Below are 22310 nucleotides of genomic sequence, written 5' to 3' on the forward strand. Positions count from 1 at the left end.
GTCAACTAAATTCTTGCTCAGCCTTGGGAATTGTCTTGGGAATTATCGACTCTGGAAATGTGATCTGCTGAGATCGACAGCAGGTGTTTCTCTGCCCATAACCCCAAATGTTCTGTCTCCCTCATAAGTGCCTTGGATCTCGTTTCCCCCGTCTGTTGACGTGTGTCTTTGCGGCCATATTGTCCATCAACATGAGAACTTGGGAGCCAGTCACTGAGGCTCTGAAATGCTTGAGAGCCCGAGAGATAGCTTGGAGCTCTAACCAATTTATGGGATGCGTGCTGTCTGATCTGGACCAAACCCCTTGAGCTATCTGACCCTCCATATGGGAGCCCCAACCCAGAAGGCTGACATCTGTGGTGATTACCAGCCTGTCTGGTTCCTTGAATTGGAGCCCCTTCCAGAGGGACGGGGAGAGCCACCAACTGAGGGACCGCCGGGCCTGTTGAGAGAGCAGGACCTTGATTGATGAGTGGCTGGTTCCTGCTTGTTGCAAAGGGAGCAGGAACCATTGGAGCGATCGGGAGTGAAGCTGTGCCCATGGGACGATGCCAATACAGGAGACCATCTTCCCCAGTAGTTTGGACAGCAGCGACAGTGGAACAGTGTTGTTGTTGAATCTGGCTGATGATCTCGGCAATCTGGAGACAGGAAAGCCTGGCACAAAGTCATGTTGATGACTGCTCCCAAGTGTAGCAGTTTGGCCGTGGGTGAGAGATGGCTCTTCTTGGTGTTGATGGAAAACCCGTGGCTTTGGAGGCAAGACAGGGTAATTTGTAAGTCCCGATGGGCTGAGTGGATGGAGGAGGACAGTATCAACATGTCCTCCAAGTAGCATTGGATCTTCACTGGGACAGAACAGAGTGAAGCCACCAATGCTGCTGGAATCTTTGTGAAGACCCTTGGAGCCAATGAGAGGCCGAAGAGAAGGGCTTGATACTGTAAGTGGGCATTCTAGTAACAGAAACGGAGAAACTGGTGATGATGAGGCCAGATGGGGATGTGGACGTAAGCCCCTGTGAGATCAATGGAAGAGAGGAGGTTGCCCTCCCAAATGCTCTCTAAGAGAGAATGCAGTGTCTGAATTTTAAATTGCCTGTATTTGACAAATTGATTGAGAAATTTTAGGTCAAGGACGGCTCGCCAGCCCCCTTTGGGAACAACAAAAAGATGAGAGTAAAATCCATGTCCCCATTGTAAGGTGGGAACTGGTTGAATAGTCCTTATGTCGAGTAGGTGTTGAATGGCCGAATTCATAAGGTCTCTCTTTGAAGTGTCCTGTGAAATGGGACAAATCAAAAAATTTTCTGGGGGTAACAATAGAAATTCCAATTGTAGCCTGGACCTAACAGTGTTGAGCACCCAGGCATCCATCATTGACTCCTCCCATTTGGAGGCAAAGAAGGCTAAGTGACCTCCGATGGGTGGGGAGAATGAGGTATTACTTAGAGTGACAGAAGGACAACCCCCTCCCCCCAATGGGCCATTTATCAGCAGAAGGTTGTTGTCTGCCAGGTGGTTCTTGATGTTGGTCTTGGCATTCAGAATATGCCCTCTGTAGCCGAAGGAAGTGGGAGGTGGACTCTGCCCGAAAGGCAGGTGGGCGATAAGGAGCTAGGCGATAGTCAGCTTTTTTCCCTGAGGAGGAAAGAATTTTACATTTATCTCTGGTCTCGATGAGATATGGCTCTAGAGCCTCGCCGAAAAGCTTGTCTCCTGCGCAGGGGGCAGAGGCCAGCTTCCATTTGTGATCTGACTCTGCCTGCCAATTTCGGAGCCACAGAAGCCTTTTTGCTGCCACCAAAGATGCCATGGCCCTTGATGCAAATTTGGTGGAATTGAGGGTGGCATCTGCAGTGAATTCTGCTGCTGCTATAATTTTATTAAGGTCCTGATGAGACCTGAGGTCAGAGGCAGGCAATCAGTCCTGCAGTTGGTGTAGCCATTGTAAAGATGCCCTCGTGAAAAATGATGCAGTGGTCGAAGCCCGAACAGCCCATGCAGCTGCTTGGTGGTAGCACTTGAAGGTCTGTTCTGAAAACTTGTCCTCTGGTTTAAGGGCATCCTCTGGCTCAGTGGGAATGCCAGAAGAGGAGAATGATGCCACAACAAGGAGTGTCCACTGAGGGTACTGTAAGGGCGTTGGCTAGAGATGTGCTGATATTGTAGAACCACTTGTCCAAAGATGATGGACAAGGACCTGCCGAAGGGGAAGCGCACTGTTCCTTGACCATGTTGAGAAACAAAAGGGGAGAAGGCAAAATCTCCGTGTGTACTACTGGCTTGGAGAAGAGCGAGTCTCCTTGCCCAGAGGGTTCCCCTTGTGGCTCAGGTGCTGCTTCCTTAGGTGACAGCTTGGCAGTGACCAGGGCTTTGATAAATAGGGGTGTAAAGAGGGCTGGTTTAAAGACTAATGCAGAGGAGGGCTGATCTGGACAAGAGTCTTCTTCCTCTGAAAGATTGTGATCACAGATTTTGCCCTCTTTGCGCTCTGAACAAGAGGAGCCCCTGTGTTCAGATGGGGAGGCACCCTCTTCCCCTTCATACTCCTCTCATTCTGCCTGTGAAGAATGGACCCTGAGGTCTTGGGGTCTCTTGGGGAAATCTCATTGCAGAGGTAAGGAAGCCATAGACTGAGAATGGAGAAGGGCCTGAACCCTTTCCAGAGGCCGAAGAATTTTTTGAAAACCTTCAGCCAATCCCTGTCTAATGGCTAAGGAAACAACATCTTGGATCTCCCTGGGTCTGTTATCAAAGATAGTGGAGGGCCAAAGGCCAGCTGCAATGGGCGTGAAGGTGGCTTCTGGACTGATCTGGGAGGCCTGAACTCTGGAAGGAAGAGAGTAAGCAAGGCTCAAGTGTTGAGAGAATGGCTCTCAAAAGTGCTTAAGGATGGCAGAGGATGGAATTGGTCTTTGGAGCCCTGAAAATGGCCGCCAGGCCACTTAAAATGGCCACTTACCTCGTGTCTGAAGAGACTGCACTTAAAGATGGCCACTGATCATTGATGGCTCCAAGAAGTGAATTTCGCTCCTTAAGCTATTGCAGGCCCTGAGCGATCAGATCAGCCAGAGAAGGAAGAGTTCGCCTCCCACACAATCAGCTGGCTGCCTCTGTTATCAGTTTGCCGATTAGTTTTACAAACGGACAAACTGTGGCTATGGGGAAAGTCTCAGACACTTCCATGCTTGCCTAGCAATGCTTGGGAAAAAGTTTATCCCAACATTGCAGGAGAACGGAGCCCTGCTCTCCTGAAGTTACAGCTGCCCAGATCCCCGGGAGCTGATTGAAGCAAGGGTAGCTTCTGTAGAAAATCACTGAATAAAACGCTAACGCTTTCAGAGACACAGCTTGTGACTTAAAGAAGCTGAGTCAAAACTGGGAGCTGGCTTTTTATATACAAGTACAGAGTTAGCTTAATGATGTCATAAGAAGGAGTCTACCCATCCTGGGCTCTCGCTGCAGCATGGAGGAAAAAAAACAATACTGAATATCAATATTAGGAAAAAGTTGTCTAGAGCAATTGTATTTGTTATTGTTGGACATTCATTACATATTTGCTAATGAATAAACCCTAATTTCAAAATATGGAAAGAGATGAAAAAACAAGTATTCATGCATGGTGAAAGAATGGAATAGTACAAGGGAAAGAAATCTGGACTCATGTCTGATATGGAAGTATATAAAATCTGCCTAGAGAAAAATGATAGAATGCCCTGGGCTGAATGGAGTTTAATTAGGGTAAGGAAGATATGGAGAAGAAAAGAGGGACCAAAAGGGATAATATCTGTGGGATATTTAACCATAATTACAGAGACATACAGTAAGGCAAACAAAAGTAAAGATAAGCAGGTAAGAATTAAAATATTACAAGAAAAAATATTGGAAAAGAAGAAAAATGTGGAGGAAAAGGACTCACCAGTTATCTACAGTGTGTGTGTGTGTGTGTGTGTGTGTGCTTGTGCAATGACTGACAACCAAAAAGTGTGAATTAGAGTAACTGATAACAAAATCAACCCAGCTAGTAAATTGCATAAATGTTTGCTATCTCAATTATTCTTCAAAAAATGATAAATTTGAATTAAAAACTAGGAAGCACAAAGCAAATTATGTAGCGTAGTTAAAAAAAAAATCACCTGGCAGGAAAGGGTTACTTTTTAGTTTAAAATTAATGCACTCTATTCCAAATTAACATGTGGGATAATTAAAACCATCTTTCCAATGAATTTATTATAGGATATACAAAGCTAATTATAAATTCTCTGTTGCTAATCCGTTGCAGTTTGCTAATGCAGCGTTGAAATCTCTTTGGCCACACTTGTTTAAATTATTCATTAGACACAGCAACAGTTGTGAACTGTAATTTAAATTGGCATCTCATGAATATTCAATTAATACAATAAACATTGGAATGTTTTACTGCTCACTGCTCAATATTTTGCACTCTATCCGGTGTTTACATATTTTTATTAACTCTTTATAAAGGTGTTACCTATTTATGTCACCGATTACAGTGAGAATAAAATGTCCTACTCATAAATATTTGTGTCATCATAAGAGAGGGAATGTAATTAGGCAAGCTTCAGAAGCCATAATTAATATACAGCTGATATTACTCTTGTACTCTACTTTGAGCATGTGGCTTGGCATAATTTCAAACGGAGAAAGGTTTACATACAATGCAGCTCCCTCATTACAGATTTCCCATGTATGCTGGATGAAATCTGCCAGAATAAAGTGTTAATTTACAATAAATTCATGTTTTCCTTCCTGTCCCTCTTGAAACTGAAAGGCTTTGTGCAATAGCATCATGCAAGTTACTTGCTGTTTTTATATAAACCATACTTTGTCTCCTTTGTAATTTACGCAAATCAAGATTATCCTGAAGGAATGTTTGTACTATGGTTACTGATTTTGAAATTATTTGAATTGCTGGCTTATTTTATTGTCATAGTTTCTAGATAACTATAATAATTATATTATTATATAATTATAATTATATAATATTATATTATATATAACTATAATAGTTATATTTATTTAACTATAGCTTTTGGTAGAGAATTAAAAAGACCAAGATAGAAACATTTCATCTACAATGCACAAGGATAACATACTGAAAAAGGAATCATGTGTATTGTTATCATTGATCATGCAAAATTTTTCATATTATTGGACACAAAGTCATTATCTCTTAAACTGTTCCATATTGAATCCAGTGGAAGGCTGCCTTTACAAAGAAAGCAGCTTAATTGAATTTTATAGGGAGAAAATATGCAGTTCAAGTCTAGGAAGGCGAGTCAATAAATTAGCATGCATCACGAACCTCAACTGCCTTGCATCAATGCAGCTTTAAAAAAACAGATGACTCTATTACGCTTACAAACAAAATGATTTAATGATTTAGTAGTTCCTAGACTATACCAACCAGAGGTGAAATGCTGCTAGTTTGGCTCGGTTCACTCGAACTAGTAGTAAAAAATGCTAGCAGTTCAGGTAGAGCGGTATTTCTGACAATCAGCTGGGCGACGATCAGCTGTGCCACGTGATTTAGATTAGCTAGAAAGTAGGAAATTGTCAGATTTCTTGCTTTCTAGCTAATCTAAATCACACGGCACAGCTGATCCCATCCCTTACTGTTGTACTTACCTTGGAAGGCTTCAAAATGCTTCTTTTTTCAGCACCCACGAGCCTTCCCTGAGGCTCAGTAGGCCAAAAATGGGGACAGGGGCATGCTGCATAGGACCCCCCACGCCTGTTTTTGCTCCCAACGGGCTTCCCTGAAGCCCACTAGGCCAAAAAAGGGGCAGGGGGTGCTATGAAAGAAAAAAAGACTTTTGATCCCTATCATATAACCACATAGTCATGTTCATGCAGTCACATGACCACCTGGCCATGCCCACCTATCCACAGCCACATACCCAGTAGTAAAAAAAATTGAATTCCACCACTGATACCAACTAAAAGCAATATGAAGGTTGTTTTTTTTCTTAAATTAGTTCAGCCAGAGTCTGAATTGAAGACAGATCAGGTAGAAATGTTCCATTATCTCATCTGCCTATATCCAAAGAATACTTCAATCGAAGTATTATATAGAACTGGAACCAAAGATATGTAATAACAAAAAAGGGAGATAATATATTTAGAATTTAAATCATTGATCTTTTATGTCCTGAGGCAGGAAGAATTATTTTGACAGTAATAAATAGATGGAAAAGGGCCATCCTAATTCATTTAAAGATACCAGTAGAACAACAGTCCTATAGTTTAATAGGAACCAGTAGCTAGGTCCATGCTGATTTTACTTTGTATTTTGAAAATTTTGCACTATTCTTTCTGGAAAATGCTAGCTCAAAGATAACACATGTACCTGCTTTTAGCTAAATGAAATTCCAAATCTGGAATCAACTTGAAAAACTAATCCACATAGTTCAATTCAAATTGGAATACACAACTACTCTGGGTTTGGCTCCATACAGCTCACACTGCAGACAAGTATTATGTTTTTTAAAAAACACCAAACTATACAAACAGATCTTTTGGAGTAAGATACAATTATTTCTTCTCCATTCTGAAAATTCAGTGCAACCAAAATTAATGAACAGATAACTCAGCTAGTAAAAATATTAAGGTAGGTTTAATGTAGCAACATATTTTTAATGTCAGAATTTAAAAGATATCAAACCATGCATCAATTCAATATAGTTTCATTATGTTTTTTTAACCATATGATATTGCATCTTATCATTGTGTGCAACTTTGGTATGACTCACAGGCCAGAAGCAGACAATTTATTTCTTTCAAATAGTTTACCAGCAATACACTTCTGCATCCATTATACCTGCATAGAGTATTTAAGTTGTTGTTTTTTCCATGACATGATATTGTGGTATACATCCAAAAGCAATATTTGATTTCAAATATTTACTTTGAGAAAATAAGAAAAGGATTTAGATGGCTAATAAGCCAATATATTGCTATTTTTAAAATAACACAATGACTCTATTTATTATGGGCTTGCCTGAAACAACTTCCTATAAATTAATAAAAATGCATTATCTGGCAATATATTATTACACAGTATAAATTGTATCATCAACAAACCTGTAAGAACATTTCTGCAAGTTTATCTAGGTATTGAAAGAGAAAGAAAAAGAAAACTTAAAGGACTGTGAAAGGGACAAAATCCAATGACAATTTTTGATGCTAGTAAAAATAGTGAGTGTTGGTTAGGAAGGGGATAGGAGAGAAAAATGGGTGTTTATATACTGTGGAAAAGGATAAATATTTACTTCACACTGCAGTATTTTGTTTCACATCTTTCTATATATTTTCCAATATCTCCTATGCAATACAAGAAATACAACAGTCTAAAAAAAAATCTAGTAGCCATTGCTTAAATTCCTGGATGGCAGCAATGGAAACAATACAAATGATAGCCTATGGGTCTGGTTCTCTTTTTAGTGGGGATAGAGGGTACTAAAATTGTTGTACTACTGCCTTTAAATGTACTAATTTCATTGAAGTAGATTACCATGCAATAATTCAAAGTTCTAAAAACGTAACACGGTGCCTTAATTGAAATAAAACTACTGTGAGGAACTCTTTGAGTTACATGGCTGAATATAAGCAAAACACACACAAAAAATTAATCTATATATGATATTCATTTATTTCTTTTAGATTTTATTACTGTATGCTAACTTTAAATCCCAACAGACATTTAAGTGCTTTGACACAGTTTTAAACAAGAACACTTAATAAAACTAACTAACACATCGGAATATGTCTCTTGGGTGTGCTGGCCTATCCAGCACTAAGGACAGTGTGCTGATAGGGTGTTTATTTGTTTTTTAATTAAGCTAAACACGTGTCAACAATTATTTTAAAGCTTCCACTCTGCCAAAGTATACAATGTTAGTAAAATTTCTGGCTTCTTCTGAATGCAGCAGAATGTGCCAAAGCTCTGCCAATATATCCAAAACAATGAAGAATTTTCCCCGATTACTTCACTAAACACTTTGTTCCATTTCAGCAAGAACTAATATATCCTCTTTAATGCTCTTGTCAACCTCTTGAGGTTAAGGCTCATTCAGAGACCTTTGTCCTTTTCCACCCAAAGTTAACAAGCAGTAAATGCAACCCACAAGAATGTTGGTTTCTAGGTACTTGCTAGCATATGGTCTTGGGTCTCAGATGAAGTTCATTGTTTCTAGTAGTTATAACAACAATATAAAACAGAGAACATTCTAAATCTAATATTTTGGTAAACAGTGACTAACAATGTGCAAGTAGGTACTATATATTTCTTTTACCAGAAATTTTTAACAACAATTTTTCTTGAAATGCTTTGTAGCTGTACATATAGCATCAAACCATGCCATTTATGTCTTTAATACAACATCCCCTTGTTGCATGGAGTGTTCAGTTTCTTGGATCTGCTTTCTGGGCAATCCTGAAAATATACCACTTCTCTTTCACATTAACTCCTCAAGCACTATATCTTTCATCCTTGTAAAATAAATAATTTTTTGCCTAACAGATTCAAATTCTTGAGACTAAGACCAATGGCAAAGTTTGTGAAATCTTTTTAAATTTAGTCCACTTCAGGCAATACATCAGAAAGGAAGAAAGTGGGAATGTGCTATGTTGTAGCAAAATTTATTGATTTTTTTTCCTATTTTTTCCTATTATGATGCTGAACAAGTATCATAAAAAGATCTAATTTCTATTTATTTTTAGGCTGTGATGAACATACTATATTTTGTAAGTATGTTTGACAAAATTGAAAATTCCATATTTTAATCTTCTCTCCTTGAATTAGTTGGCTTATTAGAAATTATTGCTCTGAATCTTAGTTGTCTCCCTTTATTCAAATATAGCAAAACTATTTGCCCATGCATTGTTAATTTTCATTATATTTATTACATAACTCTTGATAGTTAATTTAAGAACATTGCCCTCATTATCAACTGTCTGACATCTGGTAATCAGTAACGTTTGTGTATGTGTGGGTGTTGGTGCATATGTGTGTGTAGTCTGAATTAATGTCTATCTTTTAAATTAGCAAAACTGCCAGTGCAACAGATTATACCTATCCTCTTCCAGCTAAATCTACCAAATCTAATCAGCAAGTAAGAAGACTTGGAAAATATAGGAAAGCTTCTGGAAATATGATAGACAGAATGTGAGTCTTGATTAATGTAGTGTTATAAAAGTATTATTCAAATTTCTACATTATTTTATACATTAACATTATTTAAGGTGTCATGAAAGTGCATATGTACATTATAGTTGGCGTAGAGAATAATCACATCTTAGAGCAGATGTACTGAAATCAATGGGGTTCAATCATGGTTTATGTGCCACTTGATTTCAATATATCTATCTTTAAATATGGATCCAAACAAATATGTTTCTCACATATAAAGCCAACTGTTTGTATTGAATAAAGATAAGATTATAACATGTGAACCATGCACAAATATGAAGGAAAATATCTGCTAGAGCCATGACAAACTAAATGTGCCTCTGACAGAAATGACAACTGTGGCAAAGATTGGAAAATCAGAAGGTAGATAATTTATTTGGAACATCTCTGAATGAGGAGAGACTTGAAGATCTCATAGAATGGATGTACCGCATGAGAAAACTGCAGGACACTAGTCTCCAGTAGATCTGGGAATTGGGAGATAAAGGGATCAACTATCATGCTATTAGCCACTGATGAACCTTTCAATGAACACTGAATTACAAAACCACAGTTTCAGATAACTTTTGAAAATTGCTTATTTACTATTCCGAGTCTAGAGATCTTCAGAACAAGAAGTTTGAAAAGCCAGCTGGTGAGTTTACTTTTCTTCTTAAATAAAAAATTAATTATACATTTTGAGAATTTTAGAATTACACTGAGATTTTTATTACAAGGTTGTGGAAATAACTAAATAAAATAAATAATATTTGATGGGAGCCAGAGTGTTTTGTCCATCTTATGTCAAAACAGAAATTGTAAACATTATTTCACAAATTGAACACTAGAGGGAACTAAAGATACCAAGCAGAAAAGAAAAAGGGAAAAAAGTGTAAATGTTTTTGGTTTTCAGTTAATATGTGGATTTAAAGAATAATACAAAATATTATAGTACTTGAAATACTTCAGGAGTTTTTCTAAGCATGGTGCCAAATATTAGTAGCTACAATACTAGAACTGTCAGCAAATTGTGCTGCTTCTATGGATAGATTATGTTCAAAATATATTAAATCTGATGCAAAAACAGGAATCAGAAATAGCAAATAATAAAAAAGTGTAGATTATAAGAATACATTTAAAAAGGCAGGTAAAGTGGAATTTCAAATAAGACAAGAGAATGACCCCGATTAAGACTTTTTACAAAATACGCAAAAGAAACTGGTTAAAGCTTTGAAAATCAAACTATAACACAAATGACAAACCAAGACAATAACCTGGACAATGACTTTTTCCTGTATTTACAAAAGAGGTGTTTGTTAAAGCCTTGTAGAAGCCATTGTGATGAGAAAAAGAAAAATAGAAGACAGATCATATCTGAATGAATTAAAGATCAAGTCTTCTGGAAGTAAAAGGAAGGAATATAGAGTTCATCTGTTTGATCCGAGTTAAAATAAGACATTTTTATAAAGCTTTGGTAATGCTTTCTGCTGACATGAGATATGTAACGTTAATGATTTATGGATTTGCAGATAGATAAGAAAGGAGTTATAGGAAGAAGAGACAGTTTGAGGTCACCCAAAGTTCCATAGAGTGGCCAGCTGGATGACACATAAATTTAATTAAGAAATAAAATAGGTGTGTAACTTTATAGCTATGGGTGTGAGTTCTAGACTCTGTACTAAAGGCACATCAAACAATTGGAGAAATTTCACATATGTACTCTCCATTGCATTTGTAGCATTTGGTTTCCAACCTGGGGGTCTTAAAACAGAGGTGGGCTGCTGCTGGTTTGCACCAGTTCTGGTGGACTGGTAGTTAAGATTAGATGCAGTTCAGTGAACTGGCAAATCCCAGCACTGGCTGGCCCCACCCCTGCCCATTTCTCGGCCTGTTTTGGGGCCATTAGGGCTGTTTTGGGGCTAAAAATGGTCTGAAAAATGGTCTGAAAATGCCATCAAAACAGCCTAAAAATGGCCCAAAAAATTACCCGAAAAACAGCCTGAAAAATGGAGTGTTTGGGGGGCCATTTTCAGGCCATTTTCGGGGCCATTTTCGGGGTAACAATGGCCTGAAAAACAACTTGAAAACAGCCCAACAACAAGCTGAAAAATGGACAGGGCTGGGGCCAGCCAGTGGTAGGATTAGCCCCAACTGGCTGAATCTTACCTCTTACTTTGAGGCGAGTGGCCGGGACACAGGGCTGGGTGTGATGAGCGACATTACCCACCCAGTCACATGACCAACTGGCCATGCTTACTCAGCCAGAGAATCAGTTGTTAAAAAAATTTCAGCCCACCACTGTCTTAGATCATACAGAGTCCTCTAGCATTGAATCTCTGATTATCAGAGCCAAGTTGGGAAAAGGGTGGATACGTCATCAGAATGGATGTTCATTGAATGCCTGCATAGTTGATCTATAGCATACTGGTGTCTGAAGATCTCAAGGTTGACCACAAAAGTGCTCCAAAGATTCTATGAAATAAACCATATACTACTGTGAAATCCAGCCAAGGGAAGTAGTAGTAGCTTCTGACAGAATCTGCTGGGGAATCCTATGCTATGAAGCTTCCACGGGCTTTGAAGATAGCTGCCAAAAACAGATAGAAAACAGTGAGAATAACACCCACTTGCTACAAAAATGGACTTCCAGTGGCCTCATTGTGTTAGACTCTGCCCTTCCAGACTGGGACTGCAAAGTTACTGCAGGTCCACTGATGAACTACACAACAGTGTGTCTTCTTCGAACCTGAAGGACACACATATTGGAAGTCACTACTTCACATTTTTTTAAAAATCTTATTTCCTTCCTTCCAAATGATTTTTTATTCTTTCTATTTTGCATTCACTTTTACTACTGTAATTATTTTTTTAAGTTAAGAAAACAATAGATAGGGACAGACTTCATAAACTATAGGACATGGGTTTCAGAATTTGCTTCTTGCTTTCTTGATATATACACTGCCTGCAAAAGGCAAAATCAGAGCAATGCCTGACTGAAATATCTAAAAAAGCAAACATACACAAAAATATCTAATCATTCACACAGAAGAAAAATCAACATGAACATTTAGCTTTCATTGTGAAGCATCAAACATGCATTCAAATATTCAGCATACAGTAGCAGAGCTAAGCTCTTGCTGACTGAGTTAATATCTTCTGCTGTGTGACTTTTCTATCGCACTGAAAAAGTAAAAAAAGTAAAAACTATTACTTGGAAGAATTCCATTTTTATCAACCATTGCAGACAATGAAGTTCAAATCTTCAAAAAGGATCTAAATTGGTATTCTGATTGGTTAAGGCACAGTCACATCTCTTTCCAGTAAATGAACAATTGTAAAAAAAAAAAAATCTTATGTGCATGTGTAAGAGACCAAGCTCCCAGAGTGGATATTTGTCAGTGGCCTTAAGAGATCTTCCAAATCAAAACATATTTTGCTATTGCTGTCAGGAAAACAAGCCTGAATTTAAGACAATCTTCTTCTCCGAAAAGAATAGTTGGGGAAAAAGTAATGTGCAAATCCATGCAATGCCCACTTTACCTGTTCAAATCTGTTGTGGTCTTGCCTAGGCAACATGGCAATGAGCTGTCAAAATGTTCCAGCTTTGCCTATATACAACACAGCTGGGTTTTTTTTTGGGGGGGGTGTTGATGCCCTGCCCCCTAAATTGCTCTCAATGGGATTTGTCAAAAATAAAGTAAATTATACTAGTGGCAGATGGAGATTTCATTGTACATAGAATCATAGGGCTGGAAGGGACTTTGGAGATCTTTTAGTCCAATCCCCTGCCCAAGACAGGAGTCCTTATACCATCCCAGACAAATGGCTATCCAATCTTCCCTTGAAAATCTCCAGTGATAAAGAACCTACAGTTCCGGGAGGCAAGCTGTTCCATTGGTTAATTGCTCTCACTGTCAAGAAATTTCTCCTTAGTTCCAGGTAGGATCTTTCTTTCAATGAGTTCCACCTGTTGCTTCTTTCTTGCTCTCAGGTGCTGTGGAGAATATGTCAACCCCCTCATCTCTGGGAGTGTCCCCACAAGTACTGGAAGACAACTAACATGTTACCCCAATCCTTCTCCTCGATAGCCTAAACATACCTAGTTGCCTAAACTTTTCATCATATGGTTTAGATTCCAGATATCTTATCTTTTTAGTTTCTCTGCATTCTTTCTAGGGTCTTAGCATCTTTTTTGTGACAGCCAGAATTAGTAGAAGCCATTGTGATGAGAAAAAAAATGAAGAGAGATAAAATCTTACAAATATGAATGAATTAAAGACCAAGACTGCTAGAAGTAAAAGGAAAAAAGGAATTGGTCTGTTTGATCAGTGTTCCAGGTGTGGCTTCAATAGTGCAGTATAGAACAATACTATCTCCTCATGTGATCTTGATGCTATCCTCTGTTGATGCAGCCTAGAAGTGCATTGGATTTTTTGGCAGCTGTAGCACACTCCTGGCTCATACTTAAGTGTGGTCCATAGGACACCTAGATCCCTTCACAGTTAGTACTATTGAGCCAGGTACTTCCTATTCTACACCTGTGCATTTTTTTTCCTGCCTAAATGCAAGACCTTATCTTTTTCACTACTGAATTGCATCTCATTGTATCGGGTCTATATCTCTAGTATAGCAAGATTCCTACCAATATTGAGTTTATCTTCCAAAGTGTTAGCAATTCTTCCCAGCTTAGTTTCATCTGCAAATCCTATGAGCTCCCCTTCAATCTCCTCATCTAGTTCATTTATGAATATTTGAAGAGAAGTGGGTCCAAAACTGAACCTTGAGGTACACCACTGAATACTTTTCTCCCTGCAAATGTAGTTCTGTTGAGGGCAACACACTGGGTGCAGATGATCGGCCAATTATGAATCTTTCTGGTAGTGGTATTGTCTATCCACATTGTACTGTCTTACCAAGAAGTAGGCTATAGGCTACTTTGTCAAATGCCCTACTGAAATTGAAATATATTATATACACAGCATTTCCTTGATCCACTAATTTAGTCACTTCATCAAAAGCAATAATGTTGGCATGTCTGGTTTTAACAAACCCATACTGGCTTCTATTAATTGCCTTGTTCATTTCACAAATCCATTGCTTGATTAGCTTTTCTAGGATTTTCTTGGGTATTGATATCAAGCTGATTGATCTGTAGTTTCCTGGGTTTTTTTTCTTTTTTAAAAAAAATTGGAGCCACATAAGCACTTTTCCAGTCCTCTGGTACTTTCCCTGTATTCCAGGAGCTGTGAAAGATTTTGGTCAGTGATTTAAAGATCACATCTACCAGATCCTTCAGAATCCTGGGATATAAACTGCATGGTCCTGGAAATTTGAACTCATCTAAAATGGAAATTGTTTTTTACTATTTGTATGACTATTTTGACCTGCTTTCTTGGTCAGTCTCCCATAGTGCTGTTTTTGATAGGTTAGACTATTTTTTTCTTTTTGTTTGAAGACAGATGCAAAGAAGGAATTAAACAGTTCTGCTTTCTCTCCGTTGCCTGTCACATGCTAAATCATTAATCCCAATCAGACTTTGCTGTATGCCATGTTCATATAATTTATTGTTCTACCAAAACATAGTATTTCATTTCATAATATGTGGGTTTTGTTCCCCAAATCATCATAAGACCATGGTAAAGTTCTTATAACACACAGAACCACAAACCTTCCCAGTTTATTTTAATTGAGCCTTTGCTAAGTCAACTTGTGTAAACAGTTGTCTAACCTTAATTTAATTCCAAGCATGATGCAATAGTTCAGTTTTCATTACAAAAATGTGCTTCAGGGTGTAGAGTTGCAAACATACCAGGTATCTGTAATCTGTAAAGTCAACCTGTTTTCTAAAATCAGCTTACAACTGCAGAAGCTAGCCATGTGATCCCAGAAAAATATGTCACCTGCAGACAAGTACAATGGTCACTTACCCATGCACCCTGAATCACATACTCCAAACAATTTCCAAGAGTTTTTCAGTCCTACTAATAACCACATTTCAAATTCCATCTCCAGTTCAACCAAAATGGTACAATTCTCCCTACGTTAGTTATTTACATCTGATATAATAAGTATGATGTCATTACCCTATGCAGGTAATCAGGTATTGCTTTTGCTATATTTAAAGAAAAAAAAAATCCCTTCACAGTCAGGACAGTGACTCTTAAACCAGCAAACATGTGATCTTGTATTCATGTTTGCAGAAGAGAAAGAAAATTCCATTACTTAGAATTAAAGAGAAACATGGTTGAGATACAATGTTTACAAGAAAGAATAATATTCTTAAGATTAAAGAAAGTAAAATAATATCAATATGATATGAAGCTATTATGGCAAAAAACATATTCCACAAATACCCATTAATTTAGGTTGTAATTCAACTCCACAATACATTATACTATGCAAAGGTAAAAGGACCCAACAATATGCTGCCTTTTTGATCATCTCCACAAAAGGTTGATTTGCACGTAGCATGCAGATGAAGGGAAGGGATGTTGTTACTGGGGACTGCTTATCTATAAGGGACCAAAGATATATGACAGCTGGCTTGAACAGGTTGCAGACCAGTCTCCATCTATAATGAGAAATGCCCACTGCAGTAAGAGATAAGTGAGAAGTATGACACTGGCCTTTTTTATGGATGTTGAAGAATTGTAGCAATACGTTTCCTCCTTTCTTGGTGACAAGCCAAACAATGTCCATGGTGTAAAAGGAAGCTTAGTATTCTGTATATGGCACCACATTAACCTTTTTAATCAGAAAGGCAAGAGTAAAACATTTGGATGCATTTTATGAGTGTATTGTGTGTGTTGCATGTGTTGCAAGTGTTTCTTTATCTTGAACTTTCCTACTTTTCTCTAATACCATTTTGTTGTTTTGCCTGGAAAGCCACTTATTATTCAAGATAGAATGACTTAGATATACATACTTTTAAGAGCAACTTCATTACTGTAATTTTGATTAAATGTACAGTTTAAGATCCACAAAGAACATAAACCAATGCAAAAAAGCAGAACTCAATTTGTGTTGAAGAAAAAAATAGAGGAGATTTCAAATTTTTCTGCATGCAAAATATGTTTGTAACAAGGGAACTTATCAAAATAATGTGTTGACAATGATCTGCATTTGCAGTTATAAAGTTGAATAACCATTTCCCCTGAAAAGAGATATAATGCTATTGGCTTCCTAACTAACATAACTTTTATCAACTGCCACGAATGGCCCAATCACAGATTTATCATGATATCAGCAATTGCACTTATGTTTTTTTTTTAAAAAAACCAACCAAACAAGAGGTAAGTACAGGCAGTCTAAATCAATTGTTGGCAGAAGTGCTTCTTGTGTGTGTATATATATGTATGTGTATATGTATTTGCCCCATTTTCATTTAATTTCAATTGCTTCCCCATTCACAAATGTGATGGAAGTTTGGTTTGAATGAGACCACAGTCAAGTGTTAATGTGGATTGGTCTGCCTAGATATGGAATATACAGTTGAAAAATATTCCATACAATAGCCAATTGCAAAAAAGATATCCATTTTAGTTTGATCAAAATTCAAAGTGAGTAACAGATTCAGGTTCCTTTTAGGGGGAGGGAATATTACACTGGAAAGAATTTCTTTTAGAACTGACTCTTCAGAAAACTCTCTCTCTCTCTCTCTCTCTCTCACACACACACACACACGTTTTCAGAATGCTTTGAAATATTTACTCTCTAAAGAAGCATTTTACACTTTTTTATTGTAAGCATTCTTTATAATTTGCCTTTAAAATGTTTAAATTTAAAAAAATTCTCCTGGGTGCACATACACCAACATCTCCATGTAGTTATTTCACTCTCTATGTCTGAACAAAGGAAAAATAATAATCTACTTTTGTGGTTCTCTTATCCCATATACATTTTTAGAGTAATAGCATTCAGACTGTCTTTCCATTTTGTGCTATATGTATACAAATGCAGTGCTCCACTTTTAAACAGTGAAGATATTTTATGCAAAATGTTTTCAAAAAGCAATGTTATTTCTGCATAAATTTCCATTAAAACAAGTCTAGGAGCTATTGAAGCAAAGCTTCTGAGCTGAAAACTAGAATTATGTATTATTTATTATTGCTATATCTAAGTTGAAGAGGTGCTAAGAGTTGGCAATGTCAAACAAAGGCATAAATAATCTTCAACTGAAACAATTAAATACCAACCACAACATGTTTGGGGGGGAGAATATGACTTCAAAAATGAACACTTTCCTCTCATTATTCAAAGGTCACCTATTCTTACAAATTATAAAACAAAATTCACTATCTCTCCTAAGCCTGTGACATACTGCAGAAGGAATGCCCACTTGCAAAAATTAAAAATTATAAAATACTTACCTCTCCTGCAGAGTTTCAGCAACAGCAGATCCAGACCATTCAGTGAGTCCTAACTGTGACCCTCCACTGTCTTTCCCACTACAGTAAAACTTTGATTCCTATAGCATCCATTTTCTACTTCTTAGATTCTTGAAGTCCTGAAGATTTCAATAGTTTATAATTTGTTGCTCCTAAAAGGACAAACTATTTGCCCTCAATCTATAAGCAAATCCCCAGAAAACAAACCAATAGAAAACTAGCATCAAACTACAGAACTGCAGGACTTCTGGTTGCACTTCCATTGTGTCAGAGCGGAATACGCAATTGTCCGCAGTTTCGCTCCAAGCTCTCTTGTTGGAGGGTCCCAATAGGGACAAGAACCACACTGTAGGGATGGTGAAGAAAGGGGGACCATCTGGAAGGTCAAGCAGACATGCCTCTCCCCTCCCTGGCAAGGAAACCCCCCTCTGAAGATGAGCTGCAGAAGTAGCCTAAAATGGCTACCATGAAGATGGGAGGCAGTCCAGGAAATTAGGACTGTCGTGGAATGGAGAAGCAGTAAACAGTGTGTGGATTGGGTGACAATATATTGAACTTTAAGGTAACCCCGATAAAATAAGCAGAAAAGAATTTTCATAAAGAACTGGGCTAGCTGCAACTGGAAAGTAAGAGAACACTGGGAAACGCAATAAAGTTATTTTTTGGAAAAAGGGAAAATTAAAATGGAAAGTAAACAATTCAGAGAGTAAATTTTTACAAAAAAGAACAGATAATTGGAACTGATGATTGGATAGGATTTGGCATGAAAAAGGCATATTTAAAATCCTGAAATTGATTATTTTTTAAAAAAAATAACAGCTAATGCTTGGAAAATAAGCAAACTTTATAAAAGCACTAAGAGACGGGGAAAAAGAATGTGGAAAGTGAAAAACTGATGACAGCCTTCAAGACTCCCTTTCCTTTCCCTCACTTCTTTTCTGCTGCCATAGTAACGGGGGGGGGGAGGATGAAATTATTGGGCTTTGTGGGGGTGGGAAATGTGCTGGAGGTTTTAGAGAATGAACTGTATAACTTGGGGAAAACTTAATTGTTTATGCTTACTTGCTTGCTTACTGCGTAACTGCAACTCATTATCAAACTAGGCCAAGTTCAATGGCCAGATGTCTGCATCATTACCTGAAGATGCTCCACCTGACATTATATACATCTTCGATTGGATGGACAGTTTGATCTATTCTGGGTGGAAACGTTGCCATCACTATGTATAAGTATTTTTCATGCATACATCCTCAGATCTAGAATTCCTTTGATGCTACCAGTTGATTTCCAGTAAAAGTTCCTGTTCTCTATGACAATGGAGTCTAAGAGTGTCTTTCTTGGATTTTGAATGGAGCACCATCTGACAACTGAACTAAGAGCGCCACCTGTCAATAAAAGAATTTTTTTGCATATCTCTTCTTTTGAGGTGTTCCCCATTAGGAGAATGAGTGCACTCAGGGAAACATAGTGAGAGTGGTGAGGAATAACACACAAACAGCATACAGATACACTGAATAGTAAAATGTAGGTTTTACTTCCTGTAAACGGGTAAACAAAGTCCAACAAACAGTCCAAATCATACACGGTTAAAGCAGGTAGTATTCAATACAATCAGTCCAGGGATAATCCAAAAACGAAGTCCAGTTTCATAAACAAAGTTCAGTAAACGGAATTTGCTAACAGTTTGCAAGACACAGCAATCCAAGCAGAATGACGATCAGGCAAAAGGCAATAGGAAATGCAAGAAGAACAAACCAGGTTTCTGGCTCCATCTAATAGCCATTGGAGGAACCTCAGCCAATCACAATTACAGCATTCTCTTAAAGATACAACAGTATGAAATGACTATCCTGGTTTATATATTGCCAACCCAACTGTTAGGTGACTATCATTCCTAACATTGTTCCCTTTGGGTAGGACAATATATAAAACCTTACAGTTTAAGTCCATATTCCTCACAGCAAGCCTTATGTTTTATAGTGCCTTGGGCTTTCGTAAAATGATCTGCAGTGTTATTCTCTGACATGCAGTACTCCAGTTTAATCATTTTACTTTGAACACATTGTCTCACATTTGGATATTTTACATCGGTGTGGTCTGATCTTGTCTTTACGGCAAGATTGAAAGCCATCTGAATTACTGATTGGTTGTCTTCATATACAACAATAGGTTCTTTTACATTAATCCCCATATCAATCAATAGTTGTTTAAAACATACTAATTCCGTACATAATAGAGACAAACATGAGAATTCAGCCTCCATTGTTGATAAGCTTAGATGTTTTGTCGAATAGACTGCCATCCAATTAACACCTTTCCTAATAATGCTACAATACCTGATGTTGATTTACATGTAGTTACGTCTGTAGCAAAACTTGCATCGGTATAATGCATTATTTGTTTAAGATATCTCAACACATGGTTAGCAGCTTGCCAGTGCCTTTCAGTAGGCTCAGCATTAAACCTGGCTAATTGGTTGACACAATATGCTATGTCTGGCCTAGAACAATTACTAATATAGTATAAGCTACCAATCAATGATTGATAAATGTCTTTATCAAAAACAGGTCTTTGCACATCTAAACTCCTGGCTCGTTGGTGTTTTAGCTGGTTTACAAAGTTCCATTTTAAAGTTCTTCAGTAACTGGTTAATTTTATCTGCCTGTGAGATTTTGTATCCTCCCCTAGTTTTATCTATTTTTAAACCAAGATACTGTTTAACCTCTCCTAAATATTTTATTTTAAATTTCTTCTCTAACAGTGAAATAATCTCAGTAGCTTCTTGCTCAGTCTTAGTGATTAATGCTATGTCATCAGTGAACAACAGCAACAATGAAATTACACCATCACTTTCCTTTTTGAATAAACATGGATCAGCCATGCCAGCTCAAAACCTATCTTTGTTAATTCCTTCACTATGCACCGGTTCCATTCATAGCCTGATTGCTTCAAGCCATAAAGATTTTAATCTCCAGCAATCAGTGTTATTATCAGTTTTTATACCCAAAGGCTTCTTTAAATATATAGTATGTTACAATGGTGTATGCCATCTCCACATCTAAATGATTTATTGTGTATTTATTCTTAGCTTCCCACACTAATGCTGCTCGTAATGTGGTAGCCTTCAGACTAGGTGCAAACACCTCATTGTAGTCATTGGCTAACTGATCAAACTCTTGTGCTACTAACCTGGCTTTATGGGTAACAGTCCCATCTACACCTGTTTTAAGTTTATAAATCCACTTACACCCTATGGCATGTTTACCTGGTGGTAACCTAACATTTTCATATACCTCCAAACTTTGTAAAGATTTCAGTTCCTTATACATTGCTTCCTGCCAAGCAGCCTGATCCTTAGCAGGATACAGTTTCAGTTCATTATAGTTGGTAGGAACTGTAGGCATACAATACTAGCCCGATATCTATCTAGTGGTCATGTTACATGGGTTGAACATCTAGGTAACTCAGGGCTTACTGATGGACTCTCCTGTTCCACCTGCTCCTGTTCTTCTACCTCCTCCTGTGCCTGTTCTTCCTTTTTAATGGTTTTTGGTGGTTTAACTGTCTCATTGTTAGGGACTACTTGAGTGTCGATGACAACATCATTGTTAGATTCCTGTTCTAGTTCATTCCATCTAATGTGCTCAAGAAATTTAGCACTAGCATTACAGTAAATATTAGCTGTGCCTTGATCCCAGAATCTAAATGATCTATGGTTGGCCTCATAACCTATGAAAAATAATTTCCTAGCTCTACGTTGCCTTTTCAGTCTTACTTGTGAGGGAATATGCACCCATGCTGGAACTCCAAATGTGTGTAGATAACTTAAATTTGGTTTTCTGCCATGCCAACGAGTGAAAGGCAATTCACCAGTTGTTGTGTTAACCACATTGTTTAACACATGGTTGCTACCACATTATGGCTTCACCCCACAGTGTTTCAGGCAAACCTGAATCAGATAATATAGTATGAGCCATGGCTTGTAACATTTGCCCTCTTCATTTTATAAACGAGTTATGTTGTGGACTGTAAGGTGCAGAACGCTTATGCTCGATACCAGCCAATTTTAACATAATTTGGAATCTATTGTTAATAAACTCAGTCCCGTTATCAGTAACTAATTACCTTATGTTTAATTTTTCTTTCTGCAAACTTTAGCCAATTAAAGAAATGTTGGAATGTTTCTGTTTTGTTTTTCATTAAGTAGCAGAAACTGTATCGTGAGTAATGATCCATTATACTCAAAACATAGCAGGCACCTCCCAAACTGGGTTTCTTAGGACCAATTATGTCAGCAAAAACAACCCCAACAAAAAGGTTCTTTGGTCTTAAACCCATTCAATCTGTTTGCTGGAGTAACCTTGCTTTTCTCCTGATTACAGGCATTACAGTTTAAGTACTTGCTACAGGGTTTTAATTTTACTCCTCTGACAATTCAACAGTTCATTTCAGCATCTTGAAATTAATGTACCCTAGACGTCTATGCAGTAAATGTATACATTCATCATGTGGCTTAACATTGTTATAAACTGAGTTAGCCATCTGCAACTGGTCATCATGTATCACATATAAATCATTCTCTAAAGTAGCAGTAACACTTTTACCCTCTTTATTATACAGTTATCTCTCCTAAAGGTTACTACATAACCAATATTAACTTAAGCCCTTACTGATAACAAATTGAATTTCAGTTTAGGTACATATAACATAGATAAATGCTCATTTACACATGA

The 22310-nt window shown here is 37.6% G+C and overlaps 1 protein-coding gene and 1 pseudogene across 4 annotated transcripts in view; both read right to left on the minus strand.

Annotated features, from left to right (window-relative positions):
• Positions 1–22310, minus strand: part of TOX2 (TOX high mobility group box family member 2) — a 243660-nt gene that overhangs the window by 74615 nt on the left and 146735 nt on the right. The window lies entirely within an intron of this gene.
• LOC148126061 (uncharacterized) lies at positions 1442–19768 on the minus strand (annotated as a pseudogene).

The sequence above is a fragment of the Pseudonaja textilis genome, chromosome 3 (genome assembly GCF_049901715.1).
Source record: "Pseudonaja textilis isolate UNSWEBS1 chromosome 3, rPseTex1.2, whole genome shotgun sequence".
Taxonomy (NCBI): Eukaryota; Metazoa; Chordata; class Lepidosauria; order Squamata; family Elapidae; genus Pseudonaja; species Pseudonaja textilis.